The sequence below is a fragment of the Phyllobates terribilis genome, unplaced genomic scaffold, assembly GCF_046119375.1.
Source record: "Phyllobates terribilis strain yellow unplaced genomic scaffold, ASM4611937v1 Scaffold_220__1_contigs__length_3276283, whole genome shotgun sequence".
Classification (NCBI taxonomy): domain Eukaryota; kingdom Metazoa; phylum Chordata; class Amphibia; order Anura; family Dendrobatidae; genus Phyllobates; species Phyllobates terribilis.
Window position 1 is genome coordinate 1731747 of NW_027362980.1, and position 17146 is coordinate 1748892.

Sequence of the window (17146 nt, forward strand, 5' to 3'; positions counted from 1 at the left end):
CTGCCAGGGAGAAGCGTTTTTGCATGCGTTTTTTCAAGCGCTTTTCCAAGCGATTTTGAGCATCACTTGGATAAAATGCTTGACAAGTTGGTTACACAATATAAATCCATGCAACTGGCATGGATTTATATTGTGTGACCAACTTATGCTGCTTTAAATGCAGCATGAATAGTAAAAAAAATGAATTAAAATGTAAAAAAACAAAAAAAAAACCATTACACTTACCTCTCTGGTGGCCCCCGGTCTCCTCTCTGGTGGCGCCCTCGGTCATCTGCATCCCACGGTGTTCTCAAAGGACCTGCGTTGACGTCATTTAGTCAGCTGACAGGTCACGCGACCGTCGACGTCAGCGGTCGCGTGACCATCACATGACTAAATGACGTCACCGCAGGTCCTTTGAGAACACTGCGGGACGCCGAGGACAGAGCACGCCACCGGAGAGGAGACCGGGGGCCACCGGAGAGGTAAGTATAATGTTTTTTTTTAATTCTCTTTTTACTATTGGTACCCGAGTCTGGAGGAAAGTTTCCTCTTTTCCAGACCCGGGTACCATCCGTGCATTGAACCACACAACACACCGCAATTACGCACAATAAATGGTTGTGCTGCGGATATTTCCACAATGATAATCCGCATCAGAAATTTCTGCAGCACATGCGGATTATCATTGGGAAACATGGCAGACAACTTAACAAGCGTTTTTAATGCGTTTTTGTGGCGGAAATGCAGCCACGGAAACGCATTAAATCCGCATCGTGGGCACACAGCCTTATACATCCTCGGCATTGTCTCAAGCAGCTTCTAACTCAAAATGGCAGCAGTGGTAAATGAAGCTTGCTTAGACTGAACAATTCAGCCCTTCATAAGCCAGCACATACTTTGGTTTGTTTCACATGTGCTTTTTTACACTTTGTTTCAATATGTGTCCTTTTGTGGATTTGGTGTCTTAGGCTATATGCCCACAATGCTGAATTTTTCCTGAGCGTTTCTGCCTCTCCCTGGTAGAAAAAAAACGCATGCGGATTTTACATGCGTTTTTTCTGCCAGGGAGAAGCGTTTTTGCATGCATTTTATCATGTGTTTTTTCAAGCGCTTTTCCAAGCGATTTTGAGCATCACTTGGAAAAGTGCTTGCAACTGGCATTGATTTATATTGATTTATATTGTGTCACCAACTTATGCTGCTTTAAATGCAGCATCAATAGTAAAAAAAAAAAGAATTAAAATATAAATATAAAATATAAAAAATAAAAAAATAACATTATACTTTTTACCTCTCCGTTGCATCCTTTGTCCTCGGCGTCCTGAAATGACCTGTGGTCGTCATTTAGTCAGCTGACAGGTCACGCGACCGCTGACGTCAGAGGTCGCGTGATCATCACATAACTAAATTACGTCACCGCAGGTCCTTTCAGAACACCGCGGGACGCCGAGGACAGAAGACGCCACCGGAGAGGAGACTGGGGACCGCCAAAGAGGTAACTTTAATGTTTTTTTTTTATTTATTTTTTACGTTTTAATTATTTTTTTACTAATGGTACCCGGGTCTGGAGGAGAGTCTCCTTTTCACCAGACCCAGGTACCATCCGCGCATTGAACCGCATAACATCCGCAAGTATGTATGTATGCAGTTCAATGCAAGTCAATGGCGGCGATTTTGCACAATAACTGGTTGTGCTGCGGATTTTTATGCAATGATAATCCGCAGCGGAAATTTCCGCAGCATGTGCACAGCACATGCGGATTATCATTGGGAAGCATGGAAGACAACTTAACAAGCGTTTTTAATGTGTTTTCGCGGTGGAAACGCCGTCGCGGAAAAGCTTTGAATCCGCATCTTGGGCCCACAGCCTTAAGTCTAAATCTACAATGAGTACTTTCCAATAAAAAAAGGAAAACCATTGCATAAAAAGGATTCTTCAAACTTTTGATTAGTACTGAGCTTAACCCTTTCATGACACGACGTGACATTTGGGGGAAGTCGTATGTTGTGTCTCTCCCTTTGATGAGGCTCCGGCGCTGAGCCTTGATCTTTTCAGGCACATGACAGCTGATCTGATCAGCAGTCATGTGTCTCTAACAGAAGCGGGTGAAATCGTGATCCACACACGGCTGTTAACATGTTAAATGTTGGTGTCAACCTCTGACAGCGGCATTTAACATGCCCGGGCTGGAAGCGCGTCAATGGCTACGGCCATCGGCGCACCTGTCACATGATCGCAGGGCGCCCATGGGTTGGCCTGCCAACACGGGTTTTGTAGAAGACTGCAGGTTGTCTGCTATGAGCGCCACCCAGTGGCCAGCGTTCATAGTATATGAGCATTTCTGCTACACATAGCAAGGCTGAAACCCTAATATGTTCAGCACAAGCAATCGGATAACCGCAGTTGAAGTCTCCCAAGAAAAGTAAAGATTTCCAAAAATATTTAAAAAAATTAAAACCATATAAAGTTCAAATCGACACCCTTTTGCGCCATTCAAAATAAAACTATATAAAAAAAAACAAAAAACACATATTTGTGATATACGTATCGGCAGGTTCAGAAATGCCCGATCTATCAAAATATAAAAATAATTAATCCGATCGGTAAACGGCATAATGAGTAAAAAATTCAAAACGCCTGAATTACATTTTTTTGGTCGCCTCAACATTGCAATAAAAGGGGATCAAAACATTGTATGTACCCCAAAATGGTATCGATAAAAACGTCAGCTCAGGCCACAAAAAATAAAGCCCAAAATCCGGAAAAATGGAGACGCTACGGGACTCAGACATGGCGACATTTTTGTTTTTTTTACCAACTTTGGATTTTTTTTCACCACTTACACAAATAAGAACCTATACATGTTTGGTATCTGTGAACTCGTAAAGACATGTAGAATAATAATGGCAGATCACTTTTAGAATTTAGCTAGCATGGTAAAAAAAACACAATTGTGGAATTGCACTTATTTAAAAAAAAAAAAACTTTGGCACTAGGAATTTTTTCCCTGTTTTCCAGTACACTATATGGTAAATTCAATGATGTTTTTCAAAAGTACAACTTCCTCAAAATACAAGCCCTCACATGGCTATATTGAGGGAAAAATAAAAAAGTTATTGCTCTGGGAAGAAAGGGAACAAAAATCAAAAATGAAAACAAAGCAGAAAATTGCCCGGGAGTGAAGGGGTTAAAGGGAAATGGACACATGCTGCCTAATCCGTGGGCAGCATATCTCCATCACTGACTGAATGAACTCATCCATGTATATTTTACTCTGAAAAGCTGCGTTCTTAGGTTCCCTTTAAGTACAGTACCAAACAGAGAAAAACAAACTTTTACTAGCCACTCGCATCCCTGACATGACAGGCCTCTGCCTATGAGCGCGTACAGCCCTGAATAAGAGCATATAGCCAACATAGATAACATAGCACCTGGCTTAGCCCTAGAATGGTCCAGCTGTGCAAAACAGCATATATATGGCTAGAAAAGACACTATCACTTTGCTTTATGCATATTATGTTAATATTAACTTTTACTTTAAGTTAAGTTTAAGTTGAATTCAAAAGTTATATAAATTGTTAATCTTTTATTTCTATTATTCTATGTTGTCAAAATTACTTACAACTCTGAATCTTCCACGACACAGATGAACTTGCGGGGGGGGATGTCTTTACACCCACATGATTTACTGCAGAAACATACAAATCAAGGTCTCTTTTAGTATTAAAAACAAAATAAAAATAACATTTTAACTAATAAAACCATCATGGTGGGGGCATTGTCCTAGCAAATGTGGAGTGAAGACGTGTTCATTGTTCTCCTGGGCCCTAATCCACAACTAATCAGATTGCATTTTACCTAACCAGATGGGTGGCAAAAGAGAAGATAGACACCTACACCATCACAAGACACTACAATTACCATGGAAGGCAGCATCCACCAATTCCTTACTGATACCTCAGATTGCGCTCCTAGATTCAGATGCAGACAGTTCAAGGTTCTGGAGTGTCCATCTCAGTCTCCTGACCTCAATATCATTGAGCCACTCTGGGGAGATCTGAAGCGCACATTTCATGCTAGACAGCCCAGGAATTTACAGGAACTGGAGGCTTTTTGCCAAGAAGAATGGTCAGCTTTACCATGTGAGAACATAAAGAATCTCATCCACAACTACCACAAAAGACTTCAAGCAGTCATTGATGTTAGAGGGGGCAATACACGGTATTAAGAACTGGGGTATGTGAACTTTTGATCAGGGTCATTTGGATGTTTTTGGTTGTCATTAAGATTTAAAACGAGAAAACACAGTAGTTTGACAATAAATGGCTTCACCCAACCAATGATGAATTTATGTATCAATGGTGTATTTAAGTACTGATGGTGATGCTTGTGGAATACTGATGGAATGTTCTGGTGATGTATTCATTTAACGATGATCGTTCTGTTGATGCCTTCCCTCATTAAAAATAAAATAACAATTTAAAATATTTGGTATGTCCACATCCACAAAAGTCTTATTTTGTGCTTACTTTGCCTCTACAGCCTCTTCCTCAATTACTGGCCTTTTTCTTTTTTTCTGTTGCCTTCCTAAAATATATAACAAAACTGATTATGATTCTCATTCATCTCCATATTTACACATTGTCAAAAGCAGCAGTCTCCACCTCTCACTAATGAAAGAAGCAGAACCTATTACACACCATATGGATAAACCTATTGAGACACATACACATTACTCCCAGAGATGCTTTTATGGCATTCCTTTTTAAATCCAGGGTCATTAATATGGAGTTGATCTCCCTTTGCAGGTAATAAAGCTTCCACTCTTTTGGAAGGCTTTCTTAAAAAAAAAATTGGGAATATTTCTATGTTGACTTTTATCCACTCTTCTAGAAGAGCATTTATCAGGTCAGTCGCTGATGTTGGACAGGAGGACCTGGCTTGCAATCTCTAGCTCATCTGATAGAGGTATCTGATGGAGTTGAGGTTAATCAAGTTCTTCCACATCAAACTCATCCAACTATGGCTTATTTGGACTTTCATGAACTGCCTTAAGACAACATATTACAGCAACATGCTGAATTCAGTGAGCTCTTTAGAACAAGCCATTCTTTCACAAATGTTTGCAGAGGCAGACTACATGTTTAGATGCTGGATTTTATATACCCGTGCCATTGGGACCAAAAGAGAAAACCTGAATTCAATGATTAAGAGGTGACTTTCCATCCTTGTCCATACAGTGTAAGGGCTCTTTCACACGTCAGTGTGTCCGGTACGTGTGGTGTCAGTTTCCACACATACCCAAGACACCAAATGAATGGGTCTACGCAAATGTCAGTGTGTTTCCACGGACCGTGTGTCCGAGTGACACACACGTAGACATGTCTGTTTTTGGCCAGCAGCTTGGATCACATGGACCCATTCAAGTCAATGGGTCTGTGTAAACACATACGGCACACGGATGCTATCCGTATGACACGTACCGGAGCCTGGGATCAGCGGTACAGTTAGCGCTGTTCCCAAGTGTCGGGTGCTGAATGCTGCCCTCATCATTGTTCCCTGCTTGCACTGCGATCAGCACCAGCAGGGACAATGATGAATAGTAGTATTCTGCTCCCACAGTGTCCAACTGTAAAATAAAAAAAACTTATACTCACCTGTCCTAGGTGTCCCCCCGCTGTAATCCATGCGAATGATTACACGCGGAGAATGACATGCTGCAGCGAGAGGGCCCCGGAGCTGCGTTCAGTGAGTGACAGGACACCGCTTGATGAGCTCAGCAGAGGTCCGGTGCCCTCTTGTTGCAGGAGCCATTTTCCCCGGCTCCTCTGTGTGAGCGGTTGCATGGATTACAGCAGTGGACACTTAGGACAGATGTGTATAAGTTTTTTTTTGTTTAATTCTCATTTCTACAGTTGGACACTGCGGGAGCAGACACTTCTATTCTCAAAATTGTCCCTGCTGGTGCTGATCACAGCGCAAGCAGGGAACTATGATGAAGGCAGAGTTCAGCACCCACCCGGTGCTTGGGAACAGGGCTAACTGTACACTGATTCCCCAGCCCCTGTACGTGTGATCCACACACGGACACAGATATCTCCGGTACTGGTGTTTCTGGTACCGGAAATATCAAGACATGTGAAAGAGCCCTAAAGCCTCCTTCACATGTACGTGTTTCCGGTACATGTGGCATCCGGTTTCACATGCACCGGAGACAAGTATCCACACATACCTATTATAATCTATGGTGATCTTCGTATGACCAGTCCATTTTCTCCCGGCTGCATGGATGACAAGGGCCAATACAAGTTTATGGCTCTGTGTAAAACATCCTTGTAACATCTTTGTGCTGTACATGTTTAACATTGCAAAGTATAGGAGAAGCTTTTGAATTGATATTTCTGAAGTCATAGTGGAAAAAAAATGGATGGCACACGGATGGAACACTGATCCAAAATACTGATGACAATGGTACCAGTATTATATGGATGTGTTAAGGGGGCCTTAGTCAAAGGAATCTATTACACATGTCATCCTTCGAATAACAAACCCTGAGCAGGAGGTTGCAACGAGGTAGACATAGAGCTTTTTCCCAGGATAGTGTAACTTTGTCTTTTACTCCATTTCTAATAAGAGCCATAAACTTTTTATATTTCAACATAGCTGCAAGAGGGCTTGTTATTTGCAGAACACCATTTATTTATGAAATAAGTGGAAACGGTGAGGAGAAAAACACTAGTTCCACAAATTCTTATTTGGAGTTTTGCATTAGCTCTGCTCACTTTGTGGTAATGTGGTGGTGATCTGTTAACTTTGTTCTATGGGTCAGTATGGTTACGGGATACCAAATCTATATATTCTTCTTTTGATTTACTACTTAAAAATAAAATAAAACCAATTACAAAAACAATTTGGCTTTGTCGACAATTTTCTGACAGCCATAATTTTTTAAAAAGTGGGCATCCGGCAATCAAGATAACCCTTCGGAAATCTGCGTCCATACTGCACGGTGGGCACATGGTCAATAGAACTGATGGCCACCATGTTGAAGTCTTTTACATGCCACTATCACACTTTAAAGAAGTAAAACTGATGTGAACAGAGACAACTGTAAGGCTAGGTACACACTCTGTTTGTGCTTGACATTGGCCACAGTCAGGATGGGTGTCATCCATCAGCTATAGGGGCGCACTGCAAGGAAAACATACTGTATAGCATACGTTTCTCTGCCGTGGGCTTCTGTGTAGAAAGGCACAGCCCACTGTGATTTGCTTTTCCAGTTTTTTTGCCAAGTTTTTAATTTATTTTTTAACGGTGTTCACTGAAGGGGTTAACTTCAGTTTTATAGATCAGGTCATTTCGACGATAACAAATGTGTACTTTTATTTTTGTTTTTATATAAATATAGTTATTTATTGGTATGTTTATTATTTTTATTTTGTAATTTTTTTTTTAGATTTTTACAATTTTTTACTTTTTTTTTTTTACTTTGTCCTATAGGATTTTAATTTTTATTACTGTAGATTACTGGTACAACACATTTCAATGCTCCAGCACTGCAATACATTATACCTGTCAGTGTTAGGCAATGTTCACATATTGCGTTTTTGATTCATGTTTTTTATGCAAATTAACCTCTTCACCCCCTGGCCATTTTCAATTTTTGTGCTTTCTTTTTGCTCCCCTTCTTTCTAGAGCCTTAACTTTTTTTATTTTTCTGGCAATATGGCCGTGTGAGGACTTATTTTTTTGCAGGACGAGTTGTACTTTTCAACAACACCATTGATTTTACCCTATAATGTACTGAAAAACAGGGAAAAAAACTTCCAAGTGTGGTGAAATTCCAAAAAAAGTGCAATTCCACAACGTTTTTTTTTTTTTTTTATCTACCATGCTCACTAAATGTTAAAACTAATCAGCCATTATGATTCTCCAGGTCATTACAAGTTTGCAGATACAAAACATATGTAGGTTCGCATTTATTTAAAGGGGTACTCTGGGGAGATAAAAAAAATGTGTACTGTTCCTGCACTCATACACTATAAAGACAAAATGGTCAGTGCAGTTTAATTATCTTTATAACCCTTGCAATTCCACGTGACAGAATCTGCTCCTGACCACTCACCCTTCCCATCCGGGTCATTACATGATACACAAGTGTTCAGCCCCCCCCCCGTAAGGAACAGCCACCCTGAGAAGAGAGGACATGGCCTGTTCCAGTGCTGTTCAGAGCTCCAGCGCCATGATATCTGTTTGGTTAGTTCAAAAATATGGGGCATGCTCCCTTCTAGCAGGGCTGTGGAGTCGGGAGTCGGTGCCCATTTTGGTGGAGTCGGAATCCGTATAAAATGGTCCGACTCCAACTCCTAAAATGTATAATAAATTGGGTACAGTAGTTCAATGCAGTTTGTGGGGAATATTTTTTCATAAGAATTTGGGAAAGTTATGAAATGTCCTATAAATGTCTGTCCTATTCCCCATCTAAGGGTCTAGACTTTTAGCTGAGATTAATCTGTGATACAGTAAATTTATCACTTAAATATGAGCCATGCATGAGGGAGTTGGTGTCATGGAAATTGAGGAGTCAGAGGTTTGGCAAACCGACTCCACAGTCCTACCTTCTAGTAGCAGTCATGTCAACAAGAAGATGCAAACACATGCTCGGCTGTACAACAGGAAAAAATGGACCCCAAAATTTCAAAATTTGTTATGCAATTTATCCTGAGTACACCGATACCCCATATGTGGGGGAAATCCACTGTTTTGGAGCACGGCATGGCTCGGAAGGGAAGCATCGCCATTTGATTTTTTTGGATGTAAAATTTCCTTGAATAATTAGCAGACGCCATGTCGTGTTTGGGGAGCCCCTGATGTGCCTAAACATGGGAAACAACCCACAAGTGACACCATTTTGGAAACTAGACCCCTTAAGGAACTTATCTAGATGTGTGGTGAGCACTTTGAACCCCAAGTGTTTTACAAAAGTTTATAACGTAGAGCCGTGAAAATAAAAAAATCTCTTTTTTTCAACAAAAATTATCTCCTGAGTACGCTGAGGCCTCCATATGTTGGGTAAAACTATTGTTTGGCCACACGGCAGGGCTCAGAAAGGAAGACGTATAATTTTGGAATGCACATTTTGATGGAATGGTCTGTGTGTGTCATATCGTGTTTGGAGAGCCCCTGATGTGCTTAAACCAGGGCTGTGGAGTCGGTAAGCCAAACCTTGGACTTTGACTCCTCAATTTCCATGACACCAACTCCGACTCCATGACTCTGACTCCCTCATACATTGCTCATGTTTAATTGATAAATTTACTGTAGCACAGATTCATCTCAGCTAAAAGTCTAGACCCTGAGATCAGGAATAGGACATTCATAGGACATTTCATAACTTTCCCAAATTCTTGTGAAAAAATATTCCCCACAAACTTTATTGAACTACTGCACCCAATTTATTATATATTTTCGGAGTCGGTCCATTTTATACCAACTCCACAGCCCTGGCTTAAACAGTGGAAAACCCCCACAAGTGACCCCATTTTGGAAGCTAGACCCTTTAAGGAACTTATCTAGATGTATAGTGAGCACTTTGAACCCCAAGTGTTTTACAAAAGTTTATAATGTAGAGCCATGAAAATAAAAAAAAAAACACTTTTTTTGAACAAAAATAATCTTTTAGGCCCCATTTTTTTTATCTTCATAAGGATAACATGAGAAATTGAACCCCAAAAGTTGTTGAGCCATTTCTCCTGAGTACGCAGATGCCCCCATATGTGGGGTAAAACTATTGAAGGGCGCACGGCAGGGCTCAGAAAGGAAGAAGAGAAATTTTGGAATGCACACTTTGATGGAATAGTCTGCAGGTGTCATATTGCGTTTGGAAAGCCCCTGATGTGCTTTAACAGTGGAAAAACCATACAAATTACCCCATTTTGGAAACTAGACAGAAGGAATAAATCTAGATGTGTGGTGAGCACAGGTGCATCACAGAATTTTACAACATGGATGTGTAAAAATAAAAAAATATATACAGTAGTTTCCCCACAAAAAATTTGTTTTAGCCCCCAATATTTTCATTTTCACAAGGATAGCAGGGAAAATGAACTCATCTAGCGGTGCAGTGAGCATGTTGACACCACATGTGCCTCACAGAAATTTACCCCATTGGGCGGTGAAGAAAGAATAATTACATTTTTCACCACCAAAGTTTTGTTTTAGATTTTACATTTTCACACAGGAAAATGGGTAAAAATGGCACCAAAATTTGTCCCACAATTTATGCTGAATGTGGAAATACCCCATATGTGGCTGTACAGTACTGCTTAGCCACATCGTGAGACTCCGGAGGGAAGGAGCGCTATTTGCCTCCTGGAGCGCAGATTTTGCTAGAATAGTTTGCAGACTCCATTAACAGAGACCCTAAGTGCTAAAAGAGCAGAATCTCCCCTCAAGTGACTCCATTTTGGAAATTATACCCCTTTGAGAATTTATGTACAGGTGTGGTGAGGATTTTAACTACATGGGTGTTTTCCAGAAACAAGCAGCAGTGGATGCTGCTGACTGAAAATTGCAAACTGCCATTGTAGTGACCAGTACGTTACGCCTAGCTTGTGCTTCTGGAGACATGCACCCGTAAATTAGGCGGGCTCTTGTCGCAAAAGTAATGCCAAACATGTGGATGCTAACTGCGATTTAGGCACACTGTGGGGCTCAAAAGGGAGGTGGGCATTTGTATTTGGGAGCACAGAATTTACTGAATTTCTTTTGGGGGCAAGAGCCATTTCGCTTTTCCAGAGCTTTTGTGCTACTAATAACGTGGAAGCCCCCTATATTTCCGTTAACAGATGATGGACCCGAGTGGGTACTTGCTTTTTTCGTGGATTGAGCCAAAGCTTTTATTGTGATCCAAAATGTTATGTAAAATGTTCCCATTTATCCTGTGCTCTAAGCTCAGCAGTGATATCGGGGTTTCCATTTAAATCTAAGAGTGACGTAATTCAGATGAAACTCCAGAGGGATCCATTCATTATAATGAGGCAGCAGAGTTACTCTGGACCCTGTCTGGCCTCTGTTTAGCAGTGTCCTTTTTTTTCAGAGGTGAATAAAACTATGGCCGACGGCACTTTTTTATGCACACCTAATAAAAAAGACGGACATCGTGGGATTACAGGCCACACGGCGTCCACAGGGTCTCCATTTGCCTCATTATAGGAAATCTTCCGCCGGGGGTTCCGTCTGAATCACGTATTTCAGAGATTTACACAGGAAGCACTGTGAGTGCTCAGCACAGGATAAATGTGAGCCGAGCCTTACTGCAATCCTTGGGAGGCAGAAGGAACAAATCAGCAGCAGGTGAAGAATTGGCTTAATTTATTTTTTACGCTATTCCTTGTGCGGTGTAAGTGATTAGACGTCTTTATTCTTCAGGTCGGTGCGATTACAGCGATACCAGATTTATAATGGATTTTTATGTTTGGCAGCTGTCACACACTAAAAGTGCTTTTTTTCCTCCAAACACTAGTTTCTCCAAACACTAGTTTTTGCATCGCCATATTTTGAGAGCTATAATTTTTTCATATTTCGGCTGACAGAGTCAAGGTAACGATTTTAGCGGTAACATTTTTATTTACATTTGTCTTTTTGATCGCGTTTTATTCCACTTTTTCTTCAGCGGCATGATGATAAAACACCTTTTTTTTCCTTCATTTTTTTTTTTTTTTTTTTACCGTGTTCACTAAAGGGGTAAATAGTGGGATTGTTTCATAGGTCAGGTCATTCCTGACGAGGCATAATATTTATGGGTACTACGCCAGATGACCTGGCCCCCACAGTCACCAGACCTGAACCCAATCGAGATGGTTTGGGGTGAGCTGGATAGCAGAGTGAAGGCAAAAGGGCCAACAAGTGCTAAGCATCTCTGGGAACTCCTTCAAGATTGTTGGAAGACCATTTCCGGTGACTACCACTTGAAGCTCATCAAGAGAATGCCAAGAGTGTGCAAAGCAGTCATCAAAGCAAAAGGTGGCTACTTTGAAGAACCTAGAATATAAGACATATTTTCAGTTATTTCACACTTTTTTGTTAAGTATATAATTCCACATGTGTTAATTCATAGTTTTGATGCCTTCAGTGTGAATGTACAATTTTCATAGTCATGAAAACACAGAAAAATCTTTAAATGAGAAGGTGTGTCCAAACTTTTGGTCTGTACTGTATATGTTACATTTTTGAAGAACTGGGGGAAAGAGATTCAGTGGCCAAGAATTAATCTGAACCCAATCAAGACACCTATGGGGAATTCTGAAGAGACAAGTTAAAGAGGTTGTTCCATGAACAGAAGTTCATTTTAATCAATAGATTTTGAAATAATTATAATTTCCACAATTAGATGTGTTTAAAAAAAAGGTTTCTGTGCTGAGATAATCTTATAAATGTGCCCCTGCTGTGTACTATGTAATGGCTGTGTCTGACCGTGCAGGAACATGATCTGATCATACTACATCTCCTGGGCAAGGGGGTAGAAAAAAAGTGAATAGACATTACAGCAGGGGATCACAGATGATTCTTTCTTTGAAGTATAACATTGTTTAAGAACAGGCAGGGAAATGTTTTATCTCACAAAAAGAATCAGCTGTGAACCCACGCTGTAATGTCTGTATACTCTTTGGCTCCCCCCACCCCCTGCCCAAGAGATGTGGCATTATCAGACTATGTCTCTGTATGGTCGGTGAGACATGGCCATTACACAGTACACAACAGGGGCACATTTATAAGATCTCAGCAAAGAAACATTTTATTTAAACACATCCGATTGTGGAACTTATTATTCCAAAATCTATTGATTAAAATGTACTTTTGTTTATGTGAAAAACCCCTTTAAGCATCACTCTCATCCATCATCCAGGCTCTAAAAGAGGTTGTTCTTGAAAAAAGGGAAGAGATAGATGTTGCAATATGTCACCAACTTGTTCATTCCATGCCTAGAAAACTTGGTGTTGTCCTTAAAAGTCATGAAGCTCATACCAAATACTAGATGTAGTAGTTTTTGATGTGGGGTGTATACATTTTTGCATTAACTAATTTGAGAAAAACTGAAGATTTTGTAAGAAAAGTCATAAGTTCATACTTTAACTGCTGGCTACAGCAAGCTCCAGGGATAAAAGCTGGGAGGTAGCACAGGTGCAAAATACTGGTGAACAACCACTCACACCGACCATTCATAGGGAAAGGGGTGAATGATTAGAATTCTAGATGCATGTGAATAAAACCTGCATAATGTGCCAGTCACACAGATACGTGTAGTGCACCACGCCGGCTTATTATGTATAAGTGCGCCAACCATCCTATTTTCCCCACCAACACTACAGAGCCTGGTTGTATCCTGCAAAGATTAAAAATATTAGAGTTAATGGTTTATATTTTGAGCAAAATATGCAAGTTTGTAACCTGTGTCATAGGTCCCCATTTTCTTGTGAGTTCCTACACTAAAATTACAAGCAATTCACTGAAAAGGACATTAAATCCCCCAAAACTGTAAGAGCAAAAAGCAGCCTAATTTACCAATATTTGATCACAATACTAATGCATTAAGGATGTAGCTGACCACCATGATAAAAAGACAGAGCACTACACATACAAAGGGCCAGACTGGCCATTAGACGGGTCGGTACAGCCGTGGGCCACACTGTCTGGTACACTGTTAACAATATCAGCTTCCTGTGGATGCTGATACTGATAAGGACACGTTCACACTAGGTTTTTTTTCAGCTTTTTTTTAATGAAAATTTTCAGCTGTGTTTTACAGTACCAGCAAAGTTTAAGATTTCAGAAATCTCATGCACACACCTTGGTTTTTGTGTCATCAGTATTTTGTGCTTTGCATGTTTTTTTGTTGTACAATAGAGCAAAAAACGCCTCGTGTGAACACAGACATCAGGCTTTGCTGCATTTTTAGTGAAAAAAAATCAATTACAACAGTATGTGAAACTCATTTATTTTTGTGTTTTTCCCAAGTTTACCATCTTGTCTTGGTCACCTGAGATTACAATTTGGATTAGTACAGTTTAATTAAATTTTTGATGTTTACAACAATAAACATTGGTTGAGCCAGGTGTGTGATTGAACAATACCTGAGCAACTCAATGCCAGACCATAGTTTGAAAATAAATAGTGTCCTATAAACTCAATGCACTGCCAGTGTCTTAAGTAAACTATTCCTGAACAATTAACCTCCCTCAACTGTTATATTTGTAATTCGGGTTAATATAGTTTCACATATATTTTGCATTGGTGACATGTGTTCATGCTTCTGTGGTGAAAGCAAAGCTGAATTTTGGGATCTTGAAAAACGCACCAAAACTGGAGTTTTTGACGCAGCTTCTTTCCTGCCAAGAGATCAGGTTTTGCTGCAGAGAAAAATGCTGAAAAAACGCCTAGTGTGAACATACCCTAACAGTTGTGATTGAGCATAGAGCTACTATATTAGTGCCACATCGCTTACTGTTAGGCCACAGGATACCTCTGGCCAGCTGGAGGCCGGCACCGCACAGGGGATATCAGGCTGTGCGGTGACATCACTGCATCACGCCATGCGCATTCACTGAGACACAGGTTAGAAGAGGGGACAGAGACTCGGGACTGTGGAGAACAATCCTACTATATAGTGGACCATGTGGGACTATCATACTGTATGAGGGCTGTGTGATGCCTTTATACTGTATACTGTATTGGGAGGCCCAACATAATGTTAAGCTAACAGATGGATTAGAGAAGGCACAGCGCGCCAGCTTCAGCAATCAAATGTACTCGCGTCTTTCACTTCCGAATCACATCTGGGTGACATCAGCAGCGTAATCAGATCAGCGGCACCGCAGAGGTGCATACAACGTCGGTGGTAAGTGCTTCAGTGAAGCCGGATAGAAGATTTGTTGTAATAGGGTGGGGAGGGATTTGAGGAGAAAGTATGGGGAGCGATCAGAGTTGGGTGCAGACACAGTATGGAGAGCAAGGGGGGATGGGTGCTGACAGTATGGGGAGCGAGGAAGGGGAGATGGGTACAGACACAGTATTGGGAGCAAGAGAGGGAGGGATGGTGTCATGTATTCCACAGGGACGACACCGGGGAGATCACGCAATACCTCACCGTGCCGTCACTATCAGGATTTTGCCAGGGATCCGCGAGCACACGGCCCCACTACTCACTACGGAGGTATCGGCAAGCAACCAGTGGGCATATGGCGTCACACCTCTGGATTCCAGCGCATGGAATATGTGTTTACGCCCTCCATACGATCACTGTCAGCTTCACAATAGCCCAATTATTAATATTATTGGCTGCCACCACCGGCCGAGTTTGAAATATAATACAGGCCTGGCCAAACGCCTGCGTTCTGGTAGCATATAGCTTCGGGGGAGGGAGCGATTACAGGACAAAAGAAACAGAAATATTTATATTTAATCCAAAAGGGAGGCAGTGTTTAGGAAAAATATATACAAGGATGTTATAAAGGAGACATTTATAGTACAGAATAGACAGTTACATAAAATAGGATTACAGAAGAAACTTATTATAGAGTTCGCAGAGACGAATAAGTATAGCTGTAGGGGGGGCTCCCAGATTTGATTTGAGCGTTATCTAAAGCAATCTGTTGCTTATAGTCTCTATACCCACTTGGCAAAGAACATTGATCAATCTTCCGTCGGCTCTCTTGTGTCGAAGGGGAAGATCGGCCCACACACCCCTGTGATGACATCATGTGGGCTCGGGCTCCACCCTTCATGTTTGTATTTAAAACCTGCTTTTGGGATAACTTATCGCTTGTTGATCACAGAAGCTTGCAAACGACGCCATTTTTTCCGTTATGATTTTAGCTTCATTTAGAGACCACACATGGCGCAGTTTCGATCCGTTATTCTGGTGCTTTTGCACTACAGCTCCACGGAGGGGTTTATGGCTATGCAAAAATAAGCATATTATTCCTTGGCTGACCCTGCCACTAAAAATATAGGTCCCGTTATTATCGGACGTATGGAACTTTAGTTATTCCGTATTTCGTATCGGAGTCAAAAATCCTGCAGTTTGTGGTTGGGGAATTGTCTTAATTATTGTAAGTGCGTTTGATGCCTAACGAGCCATTTCCTCTCTCCTTCCATCTCTGCCCATCTGCTGGAGGTGTCTACTTCGCAGGTCTGTGCTAAGAGGAACTGCATTCGTATGTTAAATAGAATAGGCTATTGAGATTCTTGTACTGTTATTGGCATACAGACAGCTGCGTGGAGTGTCAGCTCTTGTCTCGTGACAAATAGGGGATAAGGGAGTGGTGAGGGGGGCTTCAGGGGGAGAAGGAAAATTTTCAATATCTCTCAATATTTCCCTGACAGATGGTTACAGACACAGTATGGTGAGCAAAGTGTGGGAATGGGTGCGGACACAGTATGGGGTGCAAGTAGACAAAATAGACACCGAGGGGATAAATATGTGAGGAGACAGTATGAGGAAGGGGGGAAAAATGTGTGCAGAGACTATTGAGAGGAATAGTGTGTGGGGGCAGTATAAAGAAAGGGCAGCATGGGAGTACAGTGTGCCGAGGATGGGGAATGTGATGAGGGGCACAGTGTAGAGACTGGGCACTATAGGGGAGACAGTGTGAGAGGACAGTGTGAAGAGGGGGCCCAGTATATACAGTATAGGAGAGGGGAAATGAAGGGCAAGTACCATAAGGAGGACAGTGTGTGGAAGTCATATTTTGTTCAGGGAACACAGTGAGAGGCAATTATTTATTGAGGGACTCAGCATAGGGCAGTTATTTTTATTCAGGAACATTATAATCACGCTACTATTTTTATGGGCATTGTGTGGTGATGTACTGCACAAGACCGGAGAAGATGGAAGTCTACAAAGACAAAGTGTGGATGAGAAAAGTCAATATAGCGTCTGAACAAGATGAAGAATAGAGAATGATTTCAATCAGAGACAATGTACCTGGACGTAAATGTTTGTATGTGATACTAATTCTCATCAGTACTGTGGTTTCAGCATGGTCCGCAGCCTGATGATGATTTATAACAACAACTCCCAGCATCATCTTACCATTGTTAAGGATATACTGGGAGTTTAGGTTCATGCGATAAAAATGATACAAATGTGTATGGATCTGATCT